This window comes from Pinus tabuliformis, chromosome 5_1 (assembly GCF_031772625.1).
Source record: "Pinus tabuliformis cultivar Carrire ecotype Pingquan chromosome 5_1, CPIR1, whole genome shotgun sequence".
Classification (NCBI taxonomy): domain Eukaryota; kingdom Viridiplantae; phylum Streptophyta; class Pinopsida; order Pinales; family Pinaceae; genus Pinus; species Pinus tabuliformis.
Window position 1 is genome coordinate 67,030,166 of NC_142305.1, and position 20,023 is coordinate 67,050,188.

Below are 20,023 nucleotides of genomic sequence, written 5' to 3' on the forward strand. Positions count from 1 at the left end.
GATCATATTCATCAAGGTCACCCAATAAACATTAAATTAAGATAGAAAAAGCTTAACATCCTAATTGTTGAAAAGTGTAACTAGGTTTGGTCTTCATAATGACATGTGTAATTATGATTTTATGTAATTGATGTAAAGAAGAAAATAAAATTATTTTTGTAATGCTTGTCTCATGGGTTTCATGAGCAAGGAATTTTATTTTTAGTTAAGGCTCCCATTGTGAGCCTTTAGGATTAGTCATCATGTCATAAAAGTCTATAGAGTCAATGTCAAAGATGAAAGACCCATTTGGGTATGTTACACATTGTAAAAGAGAATTTATTTGTGTCATAAGCCCTCCAAGACCTTGTCACAAACATCCCTTGAAGTCGGCTTACAAAAAGAGAATAAGATGATTTCCAAAAGGCATGTCGGCCTAGTCTCCAAGTCAAGTCGGCTAATTTACATGGGCAAACCACTATTAATAGGCAACTCGACCTTCATCCTAGAGACAAAATTCGGTCATGCATCTGAAATACATCAGGAAGTGCAAGAAAGGGAGATATAGAAGCCTCTCATCTAGTGCAGGAAGGAGGAGGAGAATCTGAACTATTTTGGCACTATTCTTGGTCACTTTTCCTCGCATGTGTGACAGGTATTAGGGTTCTGCAGTAGGGTTTCCTCAGCTAGTGAAGAAGCCAAGAAGAAGGTCTCTATATCAGCATACTTACTAGCTGAGGTCACAAGGATAAGACTCCTAGTCAAGCGAAGAAGGAAGGCATCTCCAAACCACTCCAAATCAGCTCACACATGTGAATTGCAAGGGTATAGATAGGCCGAGAGTTGCAGGTTTGTGGAAGAAGGCCAAAATTCAGAGTAGCCGAAATTAGCAGTGTTAGAAATCAGTTTGACTACTGTTGACTTGGTCAAGAAGAAGAAATAGTAAAGAAGGGTTTGTGACTTGGTCTTACAGAGGTTGTGTCAAGGGTCTTGGTATTCGTCATCTGAAGTCTCTATAAGAAGAAGAATTTGTTTGGGTTTTCCTCTCAAATTGGAGAGGTTTTAGCCTTGGTTGATCGCCTATATTCTGTGTCTCTTCTTTATTGTTTATGCATTGGTCGCTGTTTGATGAAGAAAAACACTATAATAATCTAAGTAAAAGAGAAGATCCTAATCTAAAGAAGTAAAAGGCATTCACAAATAGTTATCATTAGAAGAGAAATCACCTAATTGATATGCCCTAGATTTCTCAACACTAATCAATAATTTTGCTTGAGTGAAGTGTACATTTTTACTAGGGTCATGAAGCAAGAGCTCAACAGTGAATGCCACCAACATCGAAGTACATAGAAGGCTTGGTGATCTTGATTAAATGTTAGCTCCATACCCTCGTACATCACTGAATCCAGCATTAACATTGCAATCCTATCGATCTTGAAATCCTTAAGAGTGTTATGTTTGCTGGATTTTGAGTGGCATCTAAAATTCTTCTTTCTCCATATGAAATCCAACGAGGTCAAAACCACTCTCAAACATCTTGAGTCAATTAATGGTAATATTAAATTCTTAAAGTAAAAGTGACATTTCCTTTATCTTTCATTTTCATCTTTTTACTTAAATTTTTAACATTACCATTAACTATTAGGGTATGTATCTCATGAGATGAATTTTGGGAAAAGAAAACAATAGATTTATCCTTGTTTGCTTGATGGAAATAGGAAGAGTATCCTCACAGCGCAATCCCCTAAATCACTTTTTAAAAATTAGGGCTATTTGTTTTTTAAATGGCAATAAGTTGAAATTGACAAAAGGGCGATAATTTCGAAATTATTGCGATAATTACCCAAATTATCACGATAAATTAAATTATTGCGATAAATTCAAAACAGGGAAATTATCGCGATAAGTTGTGGCAATAATATTGGTGAGGGGCAGTTTGGCGATAATTTTGATATTATTGCAATATGTGCAAGATTGATTTATAAACCCTCATTTGCATAATTGGTTTTCCCCACATTGTTTTCCAGGGACAATTTGTCCAAAAGTATCAATATCTATTTTAAGTGTTGTTTTCTCAATCCTTGTGGTTTATTAATTGGTGAAATTTGTAGCTGTGTTTTTATTCAGTGTTTGCAGTAAATTAATTTGTTGGGACAAATAATCATTTAAAAGATAGGTGAATAATTACCAAATTAAATCCAATAGAATTTTTACATTTTGTTCCTTGGAGCTATGACTTTGTCGAACAAGCTACTAGGGTAAATAGTAGTTTCAGATTTTGGAGTTGCCGAATGAGGATCTATGTTTTCGTCTTTAGGTTATTGTCACCAAGGTTTTATTAAATCTTAGACTTTAGATTACAAGGAGGTTGACTGAACTCCTCGATAACAACACCAAAAATTTTGTCACAAAATCTGTCAGACCTTGTGAGGGAACTCACAAGGCAAGGGCCAGACTCTATGGCAATAATGAAAGATTGACATTGTCACCTCAATAATCTTCCTCCTAACATTTAGAGGAATTTCACCACAAGGGAGACTTCCCTTTATTCACCTATAAAGATTTTCCAATTTGATGGCTCAAGGTGATATGAATAGCCAGGGGAAAGGTACCTTAAATATGAAATAGGCTCCTCTATAAAGGAACATGTATTCTAACTCTAGACTACCTAAGGACTACTACAAGCTAAGGCTTATTGATATGGAATGATAAAGGACTATCTAGACATGTAGAAGTCAAAGGAAGGTTTTCCTTAATGATTAAAATCAAGAAAGGGAAAACTCTCAAATAGGGTTCAAGTTGAAGCTTGACTAATGATTAGGGTTTTTAAAGCACAAAGGAGTTTCCAAAGGATGACGTCAACTTACTTAGGAAGTATTAGCACAATCAATGCTAGATTTTGTGTTTAAAACCTTTATGGATGCAAATCTTGGAATTCCATCCACAAACATCCACTCAAACTCACCCTTCATGGGAAATTGGCCCTATAAAAGCCCTAGGAGCTTGCCTTAAAAAGCCTAAGAGATATAAGAAAAGAAAAATATTTAAGTTTTAATAATTATTTATCAACACAACCATGGTCAGTGCCTATTTCTAGCGCAAATGGAGGTTTAGGGCAAATTTTAAAGGAAGATGAAAAATGATTGGAATAAGGGGTGGGGGGTAATAATTTTCTTCTTGTAAAACCCTAGCTATCTTTTTCTAGGAGGAGACATGAAATATAGAAGATGTACCATAGGAGTTCTTTTATAGGTTTCAAGGAAGAATAATTTTAACATACAAAATTTCACCAATATTTCCAATACACAATATGCATTTATTCCAATACACAATATGCATTTAGTCATGGAACATTTAGAAACCCTAGCATATATTCATTCACATGTAAAATATAGAAAAATCGGCAATAAACATACAAATTCCTCCAAGAAAGCATTCTTTCAATCCTAAAAAGACATCTCCAATGCAAAATCAATCTCCAAAATAAAGGTGCTCCACAAAAATCACATTTTTACCAAGTAGTGAAATAGACAAGGCAATTGGCACTCTCAAGGAGGCCAAATTCACATGTGTAATGATGAAAAGAATAAGTGGAGGTATCCTCTATTTATATGAGGTCTATCCCTTCACTTTTACAGGATTTCAGTTTCTGATAAGACAAGGGGTCACAAGCCAACCCCATAGCTCAAAACAATAAAATAATGTCGTAAATGGTCACACATGTGGATCAATATCCTCCAAAAGCATGATGTCATCTCATTTTTGAGCAACAAATCCCACGTCAAGGTGTGGAATAGGCTAAGTAGAAGCCCCATTGTCATAATCAACCCAAATCTTAAGGGGAAGACTCAAGAAGGGCCTCAAAGTGCCTCCATGTACAAAAGTCATGCTCTAGGTGCCCTATGTCACTCTCTCAAGGGCAAGATGGGTGACGTGGCACTGTCTCTCTCCAACATTGGGGTTCCAAGAGTGAGTGCAAGTCCTCCTTTTGTCATCCTTGGGATGACAATCATCATCTGGACTCTGGAACAAGCAACGCCCATCAAATGGTGTCAAGGCCGACTTGGGTGTGTCCTTGGTCAACAAGGTACAATATCAAGTAAATCCAATGCCAAGCAAGATGAACTCAACATTTCATCGTCTGTGGGTACTCTAGGTTGTCAACCATCATATGGAATTGTCAAAGTGCCCAACGCTCTGGTCCAGAGAAGCAACACTGCATCTGCACAGTCCTCGCTACTCTCAATAAGGTGTAAAACGATCTGGGCATGTTGTGTAGTGGAGTGATGAAATGTGCCCACAAAGGCCTTTATTGCTGTGCAAAGAACCACTTGACAAAATTATCTCAAGACCAAGTGAAAACCACCAATCATTAGGGACAATCACCATAGATGGATCATAGTGTACCATACTTAATTGTTAAGGGCATAATAACACTTCAAATTGAGACCACCTTCAAATATCTAACTAGACCAAGTCCTGTAAAAGTGTTCCCTACTTGTGTTAGGGAGTCAACCCTATTAGATGTTTCCATCCCCTACGTGGAGGTGGCATGTACTAGGTCAACCCTTCAATCCATAGGTGCTTCTGATAATAGTGGCAATGGAGGGGAAGGATTTTAGGGCAAGGTGCCATTGCCATTGCATTGTTGATTTCTGGTAACATCGGATGTGCTCTCAGCTTAAATATTTTTAGGGAGGCTAGGACAAAGGTATTCCAGAATACCCAAAAATCGTTTTGGGAAATTCCACCCAAAGATAGTTTTATTAAACTAATTAATTATTTTTAAGGGGTGCTTAAGTCTAAACTTAGGAAATTAAAATAATTGAAGGGTATTAATCAAATTGGGGGTGAAACTTCTAGAAGAAGACGAGGATCAAGCCAAAATGATCTGAGCCATTGATTAGAATCTAATCTGGGTCGTTGATTGATCAACATGAGGATTATAAGAAGAGGCTTGATGGGCATTTGGAAGATATATCGAGTGAGAGATCAGAGATTGATTTTCTCAAGAGAGCAGCGCCACAGTTGCTGGAGAAGGTGATCGAGGAGATTTATTGTAGTGAGGGGTAGGGATAATTTTTTGGAGGAAGTTTTCCTGATCCAGAGGGTGCAAGGCAGAGAGGGAAAAGAGTAGTCCGAAGAGGTAGCACTGGGCCATGTAGAGGTAGCATAGAGCTACGCTATGGCAGCATAGAGCTTCAGAGGGAGTCCGTATTTCTGCTGGGGAACAGTGCCAGAGCCGGGGTGTGAGATCGGGAGGCCAGAGGGCTGAAGTTTCCAGCGAGCAGAGGATCGAGAGGAGGTGCAGCGTAGTCCCAACAGTAGTGACATAGTACCTGCGTGGGCATGATGCAGTACTGCGCAGAGACAATGCAGAAGCTCATCTCCAACGCAAATCAATGACAAATTTCCTAGTGACAAGGTGAGATCATCTCACTATCTTTTTGTCTAGTTAGATCTTTGTATTGGATTGCCACTTTGGGCAATCGAAGAATTGTACTAAGAAATTACTAAATAATAATTCAAATCCTCAACTGCTGCATCGATTTTCCCAAGTTGGGATTTTCCAGGGACATTTGTCCAAAAACAACGGTGTCACTTGTGTGTGCTATTTTTTTCTTGTTCAGTTCTTATTTCCACATATTATTTAATTTGTGAAGATTGCAGTTGTATTTATTTCGATGTTTACCATATAATAATGTAAATAACTTGATTTAGTAGGAGAAATATAATCAGTTTCTACAGTAGTGATTTGGGGATTCCGAATTTTCACATGGTATCAGAGCGCAGGTGAAGCAAAAGAGTAGTCCAGAAGAGCCGAGCGTTGAAGAGAAGGAGGGAGATCGAAGTGCTGTGAAGGTAGCAGATCGAATCCCCAGAGGATTGTGCAGTGCAATCCAAGAGGGCAAGATTCATGAGGAAAATCTCTCTTTGAGTGAGTTGACAGAGAGGTAAGATTTCTAGTTCGTGATTTGTCAGTGGCAGAGGGAGCAGCGCAATGTAAGCTTCAGCGCAAAGCATTCTTTAGGTGGGACGCAGTTTTCTACAGCAATTGCTGTGGCAGAAAAACGTCAGAAGGAAGGCGACACATTTTGAGGGAATTTTTTCGTCAGAGAATTCCTAGCTAGGGAATTCAATTTCTCAATTTATGAGCAGCAGTAGAAAGGAGTAGATCTACTAACTCGCACAGGGAGTGTGTAGGCCAACCTAGCAGCAGTGCAGAGGAGAGAGGAGGCAGTTCGACATTTTGTTGACAGAGATGGCAGCGAATGGACTGAGAGATCAAGATTGGTTGGACAGAGCATCCAACTATGTGATCTGGAAGGCTAGGATCTCCTGCCTTTTGGATGAGCATAATCTCAAAGCCTATGTCAATAGTCTGGTAGCTGAACCTGCAAATGTGGATCCACTCATGAAGTACAAGGCTGAAATGGTGAAGGCCAAACTTTTGATCCTCGATGGAGTGAGGGATCATGTTGTATGTCACATTGCTAGCAAAGGGACTACCAAGGAGATGTGGGATGCCTTGGCTATGTTGTATCAGGGATCTTTTGAGCAGCGAAAGATGTACTTGGAGGAGAAAATGAGATCTGCGAGGATCCAAAAAGGGGAACACATTCATCCATTCCTATCGAAGCTTCAGGAAGTCCGAGATTAGTTGGCAGTTGTAGGGTCATCACCTCAGCCTACAGAGATGGTGAGGTTGGCCCTGAATTCAGTCTCAGAAGAATGACAAGTATTTGTCCAGAGTATCCTGGGCAAAGAGAAATTGTTGGATTGGGAAGGGATGTGCGCTGCTCTTCAACAGGAAGAGATGAGGCGAGACTTAGTCAAGTGCAAAATTGATAGCAGCAGCAGCAGTGGGACGAAGCCCAAGGAGGAGGAAGAGCATGCAACCCTTGCATCAAAGGTGTAGCAGGAGCAGCGAAGGCAGAAGAAGGGCGTCTCAAAGATCAAATGTTTCCAGTGTCGTGAATTTGGTCACTACGCTACACAATGTCCTCTCAAGAAGAAGGATAAGGACGAGAAACATGATCCACAGGTTGCTACCGCTAAGATCGAGGAGGAGTTTGCCATGATTGCCCAGATACCTCCAAGGGAGAGGTGGGGTGATCTAGTACTGTAGTTCGAAAGAACTACAGATGGGCAAGGTCCTTGAGGAGTCCACCTCTTAGATCAATACCTTGCTACGGGAGCCCATATCAAAAGTAGCAGGATGGACTAGTGTTAGTTGGTGCAGAGGAGTGTCGGAGTGACAGTTACAGTGGCTAGGAGAGCTAGAGACTGAGCAATGCAGAGCGAAGTTGGCAGCAGTGCAAAGTCCGCAGCAACACAGAGGCTTCAAAGGGTCAATGCAGAGACTAGCAGTAGTCAGAACTCCAACAACAAATGCATCATGCTGAACAACTGTTAAGTATTTTGAATGTCTTTTTGTTGCATTTGTTGGAGAAGGCAACAACAACAATTGGAGAGGGTTGCAGTGCAGATGCAACGTTGGCAGTGGCAGGGCCAGTAGCAATAGCATAAATGCAACATTTGCGCAGTAGTTGGTGGGCAAAGATATCAGAGATCAGCAACGCAAAGGGAGATGTTACAGAGTCAGGGTGATGCTTCAGTAGGTTGTAGTACTAGAGCACATTCCTCGCTAAGAGGGAATGTTGAATTTTGGTAGCATTGGATCTGCTCTAAGTATCAAAATTTGCAGGGAAGCTAGGACACAGGTATTTGAGAATACCCAGAAATCGTTTTGGGAAATTCCACCCAGAGACAATTTTATTAAAATAATTAATTATTTTTAATGGGTGCCTAAGTCTAAACTTAGAAAATTAAAATAATTGAAGGGTATTAATCAAACGGGGGTGAAATTTCTAGAAGAAGACGAGGATCAAGCCAAAATGATCTAAGCCATTGATTAGAATCTAATCTGGGTCGTTGATTGATCAACGAGAAGATTATAAGAAGAGGCTTGATGGGCATTTGGAAGATACATCGAGTGAGAGATCAGAGATCGATTTTCTCAAGAGAGCAGCGCAATAGTTGCCGGAGAAGGTGATCGAGGAGATTTCTTTTAGTGAGGGGCAGGGATAATTTTTTTGAGGAAGTTTTTTTGATCTAGAGAGTGCAAGGCAAAGAGGGCAGAGAGGAGTTCGGAGAGGCAACGCTGGGCAACACAAAGGAAGCATAGAGCTACGTTGTTGCAACGCAAAGCTTCAGAGGGAGTCTGTATTTCTGCTGGGGAACAATTAGGGTCTAGTGCCAGAGCCGGGGTGTGAGACTGGGAGGCCAGAGGGCCGAAGTTTTGTTGATTTGGGGTGGCATCGGATGTGCTCTAGCCATGAAATTTGGTGGAGAGGCTAAAGCTCATGAGATCTCCAAGACCCAAAAATGGTTTGGGCAGAATCTAACGAGTTTGGGAGATATTAAAATAATTAATATTTTTAATGGAGTTCCTAAGTCTAAACTTAGGAAAAATAAAATATTAATGTGAATTAATATAAAACTGGGTTAGAATGGTCCAAAAGTCATGGATCAAGCCAAATCTAATCTTAGCCGTTGATTAGAGATTTAATCTCGGTCATTGATGGACCAACGAGAAAAGTATAAGAGGAGGCTTGAGGGTCAGTTGGAGAACACACCAAGAGAGATCAAGAACTCAATTTTCTGGGGCAGGGTTTGCTGAGGAAATTGAGTGAAGTGATCTGAGTTGCAGTTGAGGGGCAATGAATACATAGCAGAGAGGTAGAGTTAGTACCGGGAGCATCAACGCAGAACCCAGGAGAGGTTGACGCAGAGCCATCTAGAGGCCACACAGAGGCAGCTAGAGGCCACGCAGAGGTAGCTAGGAGCTGCGCAGAGCCAAAGAGGGTCAGCGTGTGAGACGCAAAGGCTGATGCAGAGCCCCGAGAGGCCGACGCTGGGCCAGAGATTGACGCAGGCCCTAGAGGCAACGTTGGGATATTTTCATGGGATAGATTGGCGCTGGAGAGCGGGATACAGTGATACAGTCCCTATCAGAGTGACGTAGAATAGCAGAAGCTACATTGTTGCTGTGGGATCGTTCATCCGGTGATTTTTCCGGAATATCTGTCTTCGACTGAGAGGTACTACTGCCGAGGGCATTCTCTATTAGGTGAGCCATTTCTGGCACCCAGGTTGTATTTTGGAAACTGCATAATAATAAAACCCTCTAAATAGCTGCACCGGTTTTCCCGCATTGGGTTTTTTCGGGGACATTAGTCCAAAAACAACTGTGTCACTTGTGTGCTTGTTTCTTTCAGTTGATGATCTGTATGTGTTGACACTGTACTTGTATTTTCTTTCAGTATTTACATGGTAGATAACTTGTTAAGTAACTGAACAAGTAGGAAGAAATAAATCAGATAGTACAGGAAGAATTTCTAATGGATAGAATTAGAAATTCCAACAAGTTTACAGCAAGCATAGGATTGAGAGGAGATGCATCGCAGTCCCAGCAGCAGTGATGCAGTAACTACGTGGGTGTGACGTAGTACTGCGCAGAGGAAGCACAAAAGCTCATCTCCAACGCAGATCAGTGCCGAATTTCCCAATGACAGGGTGAGATCATCTCACTATCTTTTTGTCCAGTTAGATCTTTGAATAGGATTGCCAGTTTGGGCATTCGAAGAATTGTACTCAGGAATTACTGCATAATAATTCAAATCCTCAGGTGCTGCACCGGTTTTCCCAAGTTGGGTTTTTCCGGGGACATTTGTCCAAAAACAACGGTGTCACTTGTGTGTGCTATTTCTTTCTTGCTCAGTTCTTGTTTCTGCATATTATTTAATTTGTGAAGACTGCAATTGTATTTATTTCGATGTTTACTGTATAATACTGTAAATAACTTGATTCAGTAGGAGAAATATAATCAGTTGCTGTATGATTAGGGGATTCCGAATTTTCACATGCATCAGTTGATGAAGATCCATCATATTGAGTCTATAGATGTAAGGAAAGAGAAATAGTAGAGGCATGAGTTACCCCTTTTTTTCGGCTTGCTTTTATCACCCCTCTGGTGTGCCTATTACCCACTAAAATCATTGACACTACAAGAGAAAAATTTTCTCCCATTCTTCGCATCCAAACGGCCAACCATGTAGCGCTTGAAAGCCACCACTAGCTGATGGCATGCCATTTTATCTCCACCACCTGCATTAGTCATATACTTCTTCACCCATCCGGCAAGAGCACATGGACGAAGGTGGGCTTCTGATCAAAAGGTACTTTATTCATTTTGCGATCGGGTGCTTATGCTTGTTTGCATGGATTATGTGGTGACCTGGAAGGAGGGGTTTTGACTGTGATCTTGTTCCCTCACCTTAAATGGGGGGTTAATCTTTGATCCTAGTCCAGTGGGACCTCTCCTAATGGCCCAATGGGTATAGGAAGGGCACTACTTGAGAAACCCTGATTGAGATAACGTAGTTCCTATTACCACATAATCTACCAGGCCCTAAGGAGAGAAATTCTATGGGTCAAGGAGCTCGACTAAGTGATAACAATGGGGCAATGACCCATTGTTACCTTAGCCAATGTCCCCTGCTCTTTATAGACTTTCACTGATGGGAGGAGTCTCGATAGAATGATAATCACCTTTTGATCGATCTCTAAGGCTTATGGTGCTAGGTGGTGAGATAGGACCTCTTAAGGGAAACTTTATGTGATAATATGGCACTTCAAAAGGTACTTTTCTCCCTCTAAGAGACCTAGAATCAATGTTTTAAAAATTGGCTGGTTTGACTAGTAACTGGTCAAACCGGCCGGTTCATTAGCCGACCAGGTCAAACTGGCAGAAAAACCCGGTTTGACCTCTCACATCGCCAAGAAAAGGAAAAAATCGGTCCTAACTGGCCAATTTAGGACGAAACCGGCCAGTTTATGGTCAAACCAGTCAGCTCTGTCCTAAACTGGTCGGTTCGTTGCGAAGGCCACGAAGGACCCACACAACGCGGTTTTCGAAGGTTGTAGGGTGTTTTGGAGGGAAAATAAGGGTTCTTTCCCTCCAAAAACACCCTCTCTAACCCTTTAAAAGGAGCTTGTCCCTCTTATTTATCTCACACATCTCATTTGGAGTTTTTGTGAGTTTGATTGGGAGCTTGGAGAGTGTTGAGTTTTTGCTGGAGTAGTCATCTTGGAGGCTTGGAGTTGGAGTTGGAGCTATTTTGGAGATAGTTTGGAGTTGTCAGTGGAGTTGGCATCTTCAAGAGGAGGCTAAGGAAGCTAGTTTTCATTTCCAGGTAAGGATTTTCACTTGAAAATTCCTCATTTGATTGTTGTCCATGTATTAAATTTTTTTGTGTTCTAAACTTCTAACTTCTATCATCTATGCTATCAAATCTCTAGTTCTATGCTATCAAATTTTGTAGGCTACATGTGCATTTGTTTTCCTAAATTTAGCTTTGGTTTTCCATGTTTTTTAGCTGCAATTTTTTTTAAATGGTAGATTTTTTTGCAAATTTTAATTATGTCAAGCCAACATGGCTCCAAAAGCCAAGGATAGTGCATGGAATCATAGTGATTTGAGTGATGGAAAAATGATATGCAACTTATACCATAAACCTATTGGAGGTGGGGGTATTCTCCGATTAAAACAACACTTCGCTGGGATAAGAGGCCAAGTAAATCCATGTGGAGCACCAAATGTAGTGTTAGGTCCTATTAGGGTAGAATACTTTTCCAAGTTTGAAAAGCTTCATGAGGATAAGGCTAGGGAGAAATTGTCCAAGATGACATTGCAAGGAAGAGAGAATTATTAGAAGCCATGAAAGAGAGTGGGTATGATGATTATGAGATTCACGACTCCTCTTCTATCCCTTCCACCAATGACCCCTTTCACTATGTTCATCCTTCTTTTCGCTAACAATCAAAAGGAACAAAGAGAACAAACATCCAGAGTTATTTCTCATCCTCTGCCAACATTGCCTCTTCTAATCCCACTTCCTCGCAGCCAAGTCATCAACCCACTTTGGATATGTTGACCACTACATGTCAACGACCCATAGCAGTACACCCCCTTTTTTCGCAAAAGGGATAGCGCCTGATCATCATGTTATAATGTAAACTCATTAAATAGTCTCAGCAAAACCGTGTCATGTATGTAACAACTTAGGTAAACTTACTTTTTTGGTGATGATCTACATTCTGGGAGGTTTTTTGTCTCACCGATCCATTTTCGGATGGTCGGCAGAGTTTTCCTTCAGTGTTACCCCAATGCTGAAATGGATTTTGTCACTAGGATTTTAGGCAAGTCCTACTGTTCTAAATCGACCCTATGTCAAACTGATTTGGGAATAATCCTAACTATTTGGTTAGGTTATTTTATTACAAATTGCTTGGTCTGCTAGATTATATTTGTGTCGCAGAAATGGGTAGTCTGTGAGAGTCTATTATAGGGTCTATTACGAATGGGTTTTCCCTCTTATGATGTAAAAAATATGAAAATCATGATGTAAAGCGTCTCGAGGGTTGGAAAAATAATTTATCCACTCATAGGTTAATTAATTAAATTTTCCGGCCAAAAATTAATTAAAATCCTAAGCCATAAATTTAATTAATTCTAGGTCCTCGGTAAATTTAAATTGTCCAAAGGCAAAATTCGTCGGTCCTTAAATTAAATTTTAAGAGGCCCAGGGACTAAGGTAAATTAATTATTTTGACAAATTTTAAACCTTTGATCCCTAGAGTTAAGTCAAAGTTAAAATTTTAGGGGAATTAACTCAAAAATCTAATTTTTGAGTTAATTAAAATGCATTTAATTGAAAAAATCGAATTACTCCAAATATTTTAAATATTTTGACGGATGAGATTAAAAGAAATTTTAATCTTTATCAATGGTCGAGACTACTTTGTCGAGGATCACTCGAACTAGCCGTTAGAGGATTTATCTTTAAATAGGAGGTCATTTGTCAGTCAATTCATTTGATCTTTGAGTTGTGTGCTAAACAAAAAGCTCATGTAATTTTTTCCTAGATAATAAAGAAAGACTTTGGGGTTAAATTTCGTTGGTGTTATTCTTCATGAAAATACTGTAAGATGTGTTGTTTTCATGCATAATTTTTTTTTTAGTCATTGATGATAGCTTCTGAAAAGTGATTTGAGTACAGGTATCTTGCTCAGTCGCTGGGGTTTAAGTGATAATTTAAATTTTGAATGTAATAGCAAGTATCTTTATTTATCTAAATTTTATTATCATTTTCTCACTCTATTTTAATGGCTGGATTGAGTTTTGCAGGAAAATCTTGATTTTTAGATCCTCGGGCGTTAGGGGAAGTTTTCAGTTGGACCAGCCAACTCTCGATCTGTGTTTTTTGAAGAGCCCAATCAAATTAGCTCTAGGCTTATCATAAGATTTTATATGCGATATACAAAGGGTTTTGAGTTAAGCACCTCCTTTAAAATTTAAAAAATTTAATTTTGTGTGGGAAATTGATAGATCTAGCTGTTGAGAGCCTTAGATTATCAAATATTGGAGCGGAGTTGGACTCATACTCCTCAGATTTGATAGATCTACCATTCTTGTGCATAGATCTGTAAATTTTTTGATTTTCTGACTTTGGTTTCTGGGTTTTTTTTTTGTATATTTGGGTTTTGGGCGTTTTTGTTTTCATGTATAGGTTGCAGATCTGAAAGAGAAATTTGATTTGAAGCCAGATCTAGGGCCTGGAGAGTAATATTCAGACTCAATATCATTTTTGCAAGGATATTATCCAACTTTTTTGCAGCCCAAGGGTTTGAATTTTTTTTTTTTAAATCTAAATTTTTTTTATAAAGGTTTCACTAATAAATCTGAAACAGAAGTATAATATTTTAATCAAAGACTTCTGGGAATTTTTCTTGAGTTCTTCGGCTACCATTTTTCTGTCTACTGCCGTATTGAGCCTTCATTTTGCTACATTTTTCCCCTTCAAAAATTTCGAAATATTTCTTTTACTATGCATTTTGGGGTTTTCTGGAAAATTTCATATTTCTTTTTCCATCACTTTCTCGCCTTTCTTGCTACCCCATTGATTTGCAAGTAAATTATTTAACTGTTGCCTTCAAAATCTACCTTCACTGCTCCTCAAACCTACAGCTACAACTTTCACAGTCTTTCCCTACGCCTCAACCCCTTGCTACTTTCAAGCGACTCCATTTTCCCTTCTGTCCAAATCCTAACTTGCAACAGAAAAACCCCACGTCCATTTCGAGTCCTTTGCTCCTTCAAATTCTGCATACCTCCTCGTTGTTTGTCGATCTCTCCCCTCCTGCGTGAGTACCTCAAGCTCCTTCAAGCTTGGCTCCTTAACCGCAGCCACGAAATCCGTCGAGTTAACCTGCAGCTCCTCACCCTCCTGTCGACTTGCAATAATCTACCTGTCCTCTGTGTGTTTTTATTGTCCCTGCCCTCTTTATCGAGCTGCAAACCCTGCATCGCTACGCTGCCAAGTCCTCTGCCCATGCTCCTCGAACTACAAGCATCCTTGTCGCTGCCTATCCAACTTGCACATACGCACAAACAACTCAAAACACATTCGATTTTTATTTTTAGGTTTCATTTGTTTATTTTTTTTGTTTTCTTGTATTCACGATTAGGGTTGTAGGTTTAGTTTTTCCTTTTAAAAATTTCGATTCCATTTAAATGAAACTTTAATTAGATTCATTTTTTAAAATTCGATTTCTGTTTTGGCTTTTATTTCTTATTTTTTTTATTTGATTTGATTTTACATTGTTTCAATTTTTATGATTTTGATTTTGCTTTTTATTTTTTAATTTTTTATATTCATAAACATAAAAATTTAAAAAATTTAAAAATCTAAATTTTTTTTAGTTACTTTGGGATTGAGAATAAAATAAACTAAAAAGGGATTTGTGTTTTCAAATTTAATATTTTAATGTGGCCTATGGCCCATTAAAATTTTAATTTATTAATCCTTTGATTTATTTTATTTCTTCATTTACCATTAAAGTTATTGCCTAAGGAATAATTAAAATACTAATATAAAGTTCCTTGGTGTTTTTTGGTGTTAAGTGCAAAATCTTAAATTTTCGTGGTTTCTCTATTGTCAAGGTGAGATAAATGTTTAAAAATCATATTGACTGTTGGAGAAATATTATTTTGCTAGATTATTCTGTATGCTAAAGTTTTGAACATTTTACATTTAATTGTTCATGATCATCGCTTTGCCACATTATAAATTGCTCTGGGTGACTTGTTATTATTTAGTCTTTGGTTAATTCAAATTAAAGGCACTGGTCTGTAGTCATTTTTATCTTGTGATTGTGTCTTATTTTAATCTATCTATCTCAATTGACCGAGACTTGCTTTAAATTCATCAAGTTGTTCATCCTTAAAATCTCCTAGAGCTTGTGTTCCACAGGCTATCCTCATCCATTCACCTTAGGGACTAACCCCCTTGACTTGTCTAGGAGAGAGTCTAAATGGAGTGAGTAAGGATTAAAATGACAACGCTTAGTCTGAGTGTTGTCGCGGTGCCTAGACACTTTGTGCAACAACATGATCAACATTGGAAAAAACAATGCAAAGAAACTTCTTATCAATACATTGCTAAATGGTGGTATGATGCAGATATCCCATTTAATGTTGCTTGCTCACCTTATTACCAAGCTATGTGGGACTCTGTTATAGCTGTAGGAAAGGGCTTCAAAGGCCCTAGCATGCATGCCTTGAGGGGAGTTCTTTTGCAAAAAGAGATTTCTTCCATTGATGAGTATTTGGTTGAGTATAAAGATTCATGGCTCAAAACAGGTTGTTCCATCATGTCAGATGGATGGACTGATGGAAAGAACCGCACTATAATTAATTTCCTTATTTCTTGCCTTCAAAGAACCATGTTTTTGAGATTAGTTGATGCATTTGATAAGGTGAAGGATGCAACCCTTCTATTTGAGCTTTTGGATTGACATTATTCAGGGAGTGGGGGAGCAGAATGTTGTGCAGGTCATCACCGATAATGCCTCAAACTATGTTCTTGTTGGAAAGATGCTTGAGTCCAAATATAGGACCATATTTTGGACTTCATGTGCTGCACAGTGTATACACCTCATGCTTGAGGACATAAGCAAAGTGGAGTGGGTAAAAAACACTATAGAGCATGCCAAGTGCATTACAAAATACATTTACAACCATTCATGGATATTGAGCCTAATGAGGAAAAACACTGGGGGCAAAAAGCTTGTTAGGCCTGTAATTACGAGATTTGCAACTCACTTCCTCACGTTGCAATGTCTCAATTCCATAGAAACCTGCAAAAAATGTTTTCTTCCGATGATTAGACTGAATCTCGATGGGCTCATAGACAAGATGGAAAAGACACCAAAAAGAAAGTGTTTGACAATTATTTTTGGAAAAGGTCTGTAGAGCTTGTGAAAATTATCGAGCCCCTTGTTACGGTGCTAAGGATGGGGAAAAATTAGCCATGGGCTACATTTATGAGGCTATGGATCAGGCAAAGGAGTAGATACAAGCAGCTTACAAGGACATGTTAGCTAAATATGGCCGTAAATGGGAGATCATTGATAACAGATGGAACAATCAACTCCATCATCCTATACATGCAACTGGGTATTTTTTGAACCCAAAGTATCATTATAAAGCTCGGCTATGAGATCTGCAAGATGGGGAGGTCAGAGCTAGATTGATTGACTAATTGGAGTGCATGGTCCCTAGCCATGCAGACTAGTTGGAAATACATAGACAACTAACAATTTTCAGTATGGCAATTGGTACCTTTGGAAAAAACTTGGCAAGGATGGCAAGAGATGTGGATCAACAAGGTAAGCGATTCCAATTTCCAATTTGTTTTTCTTTTCAAGTTAAATTGTTTACAAATTTACAATTCAAATTATCTATAAATACTTGTAATTTGTAAATAAGTAATGAAATGAACTAAGTTACTAATTAATGTATTTTTCTTTGCATCACATTGGTGGGAGTCATTTGGCATCCAGTGTCCTCAATTGCAAAAGTTTGCAATTAGAGTCCTCAACCAAACTTGCATTGTTCAAGTTGTAAGTGCAATTGGTCTGTTTTTGAGCGCATACACACGAAGAAGAGAAACCGGTTGGAACAAAAACAGTTAAATGATCTTGTCTTCATGCAATACAACCTTCGACTAAGGCGGAACCAAATGATGAACAAAACACCTGATCTAGATCCCATTGTGTTGGACGATATTGATCCAACATCAAAATGGGTGGAGGAGACTGAAGATCCTGTGTTTGATGCTGATTTTGATATTGACATGGCATTAGCAGGGGATGAAGCAGATTTGGTGGCGCCACCAGAACCAAGATTAGTAGTCGCATCAAGGAAAGGAAAACAACCAATTGAAGGCACTAGTCATGCAACTCGACCAACTCATGCTTCCATTAGGTCCACTTCTATTGTTATTGGTCACAGTGCTACTGAGGTTGCAGATGAGGCTAAGGCATCCTCAGAATCTGATCCAGATGATGCCTATGTAGCTCTTGCTGATGATGATGATCATGTGTCTAGTAGTGGTGATGAATTTGATGATTGATCATGTGTAGACTCTAGAGTCTAGAGCCTAGACTTGTAGTCTTGTAGTAGGCCAATGGTCTCATAGCTAGTAGCATTGTTTTTGGACTTTATAGGCCATTTAGAGTCTCATTGCTTATGTATTTTGTCAATGATATGTATTGCACTCGGTGCCATTTTGATATATTCACCTTTACATGGCATATAAATGAACAAACTTTGCATATTTTGTCACTTATTGGCTTGGAATCATGGTTTTAAATCTTAAAAATAGTTTTTTCATTAAAAATTAATTATTTAATGTATTTTTTAAAAATCGATTCGTTTAGACCTGACCAGTGCCGGTTCGACCGGTTCCAGTTCAAAACCCGGTTTATTAGGTGGACCGGTCCCATCACTGGTTCCGGATTTTAAAACTATGCCTAGAATGAACTTGCACAAGATCTAGGGTCTCATGAATTATCGTGGAGAAAGGCACTCTCAAGACCAAGGCAAGGAGAAGAAAGGGTTTCTTATGATTTACTCCATTGGGTACTAAGCTATTAAATTTGGCAACTAGGGCCAAAATTCACCTTGGACAACTCATATGAGGCAGCTGGTATTTTTATTGGATTCCTCTCTCTAAGAGATGTAGGATTGATCTAAAGATCATCTCATTCTGACATGTACAAATGGAATTATGAATTTATTTTGTTTATGGACAAATTGTCAAGGTCAGCGAGCAAACTAATGTAGACTTAGAAGCCCAACAGTCATGTCTATTCATCCTCAACGTTTGCATATAAATACAAGGAGCCTCCTCCTCATTTTGTCACTTCACTCACTCACATATTTCTCTCTCCTTCATTGATTGGGTACGGATTTCTGAGGCATCTCTCCACACGTGCAAAGAAGATCATCTCTTTTCTGTCCCTGCATTGACCAACATTGACCGAAGTTGCAGAAGGGTTTTTGACTGGCGTTGACTAGCAGCGTTGACTTGACTTAGCCAGTCACAGACCTTAGACGCCTTGCAGCCCTAGGTCGTGGGCCTAGGAGGCCATCTTGTCCTAGTTGCAGGCGCAATCGGGCATTTTTCTTCCAATGTTGGGCATTTTTGGCAATTTGTGGGGTTCTGACATCTAATTTGACACTAATCTTTGTGGTTTCTGGCCTAGGGTAACTTTGTAATTTATTTCCATCATTTTTGAGTCATAAGTCTCTGGTTTCCTTGCTAATTATTTGTTTTGCAAACTTACTAGCCTCTTTGGCAAGGGTTTCAAGGCCTAGAAGTGCTCAACAATCCATCAACCCGCCATAAAAGCCCTAGCTTCAGTCATAAGAGGGCTGATCCACTTAATTTCAGGCTAACAAATTATGTTGCAGGTATTTGAAGGAGTTCTAGTCCATTGGAAGGTCAACTAGCCATCAAACTAGGCCTCTAGGCCTAAGGGTTTGCTCTCTTTCCTCATATTCTCCTTACTGTTCTTTGCAATCAGATCTGAAGCATTCATTTTAACAGTGGTAAAAACTGATCTAAACACCTTAATAAGCTCTAAAATACATTGGCATAAGTCTATAATCATTTCACACTTAATCTCAAGTAATAAGAAAGACTTGTGTCATTACTCCTAGAGTGTTCTAAGTGATTTTGGAAGTCTGATATATAATTTTCTGAGTCTGATATACATGCTACAGCAGTAAGGAAATACCTTAAGAAGCATTAAAAAAGTCATAATAATTCACTCTCATAGCTTAAGGTGTTCCTATATTTCATTTTGTCCTCATATGCAAGTGTTATATTTCAGATTGCTCTATGCTATTTCAATTACTTTTAGCACAATTCAATTCTTCAATTAGCAATCTTTTCAATAACAATTAATATTTCCAATCATCAACGGTAATTGAAGATAGAACTATTAGAAAATTGGAAAGGCACAAAGATTTTCTTATGTTGATAATTACTTGTGATATCTTTAAGTTCTTATTAACTTTCATATGTTCTTCTTTTATCTTTGTTTCATCAAGCAATTACCAAAAGCAAATCATGAAGATCAAAGACACCAAATGTAGGCACTCTACCAGGGCAAAAACCCCTCTATAGGGGAAAACTTTGTCAAACTCTTCTACTAGCAAATTCGAGTTGAGATAGAACAAGACCCTAGACCCAAAGACCTTCCTCCTCCACCAAGTCAACCTTCCAATACGATTTAGCAAACTTTAGTAGTCTTTTCTTGTCCAACAACTTCATCCTAGCAACAATCCAGAATATCAGCCCCCAGCAGATCCAAAATTTCAGCCCAACTATATCATTGTAACTTTGTTCCTTCCAGTATTTTAGCAACTTCACACATGTGAGAGAGAGAGAGATAATTTTGACTTCTTGTGTTTGATAGAGACCTTCTTCTCCTTCGCTAGCCTTTTCCTTCTTATCCCTCAAATTTCACACTTTTTCTAGCCCCAGAAGATTTAGATCAAACTTAATGAGTGAGTGCTCCAAATGAGGTCGAGTTGCTGCCTTTATATAGGAGTTTATGCCCCTCAATT

The 20,023-nt window shown here is 38.9% G+C and overlaps 1 protein-coding gene across 1 annotated transcript in view; it reads right to left on the reverse strand.

The window, feature by feature from the left end:
- The window catches only part of LOC149163479 (putative ADP-ribosylation factor GTPase-activating protein AGD11), an 89,235-nt gene that overhangs the window by 18,122 nt on the left and 51,090 nt on the right, over positions 1–20,023 (reverse strand). The gene's annotated exons all lie outside the window — the stretch shown is intronic.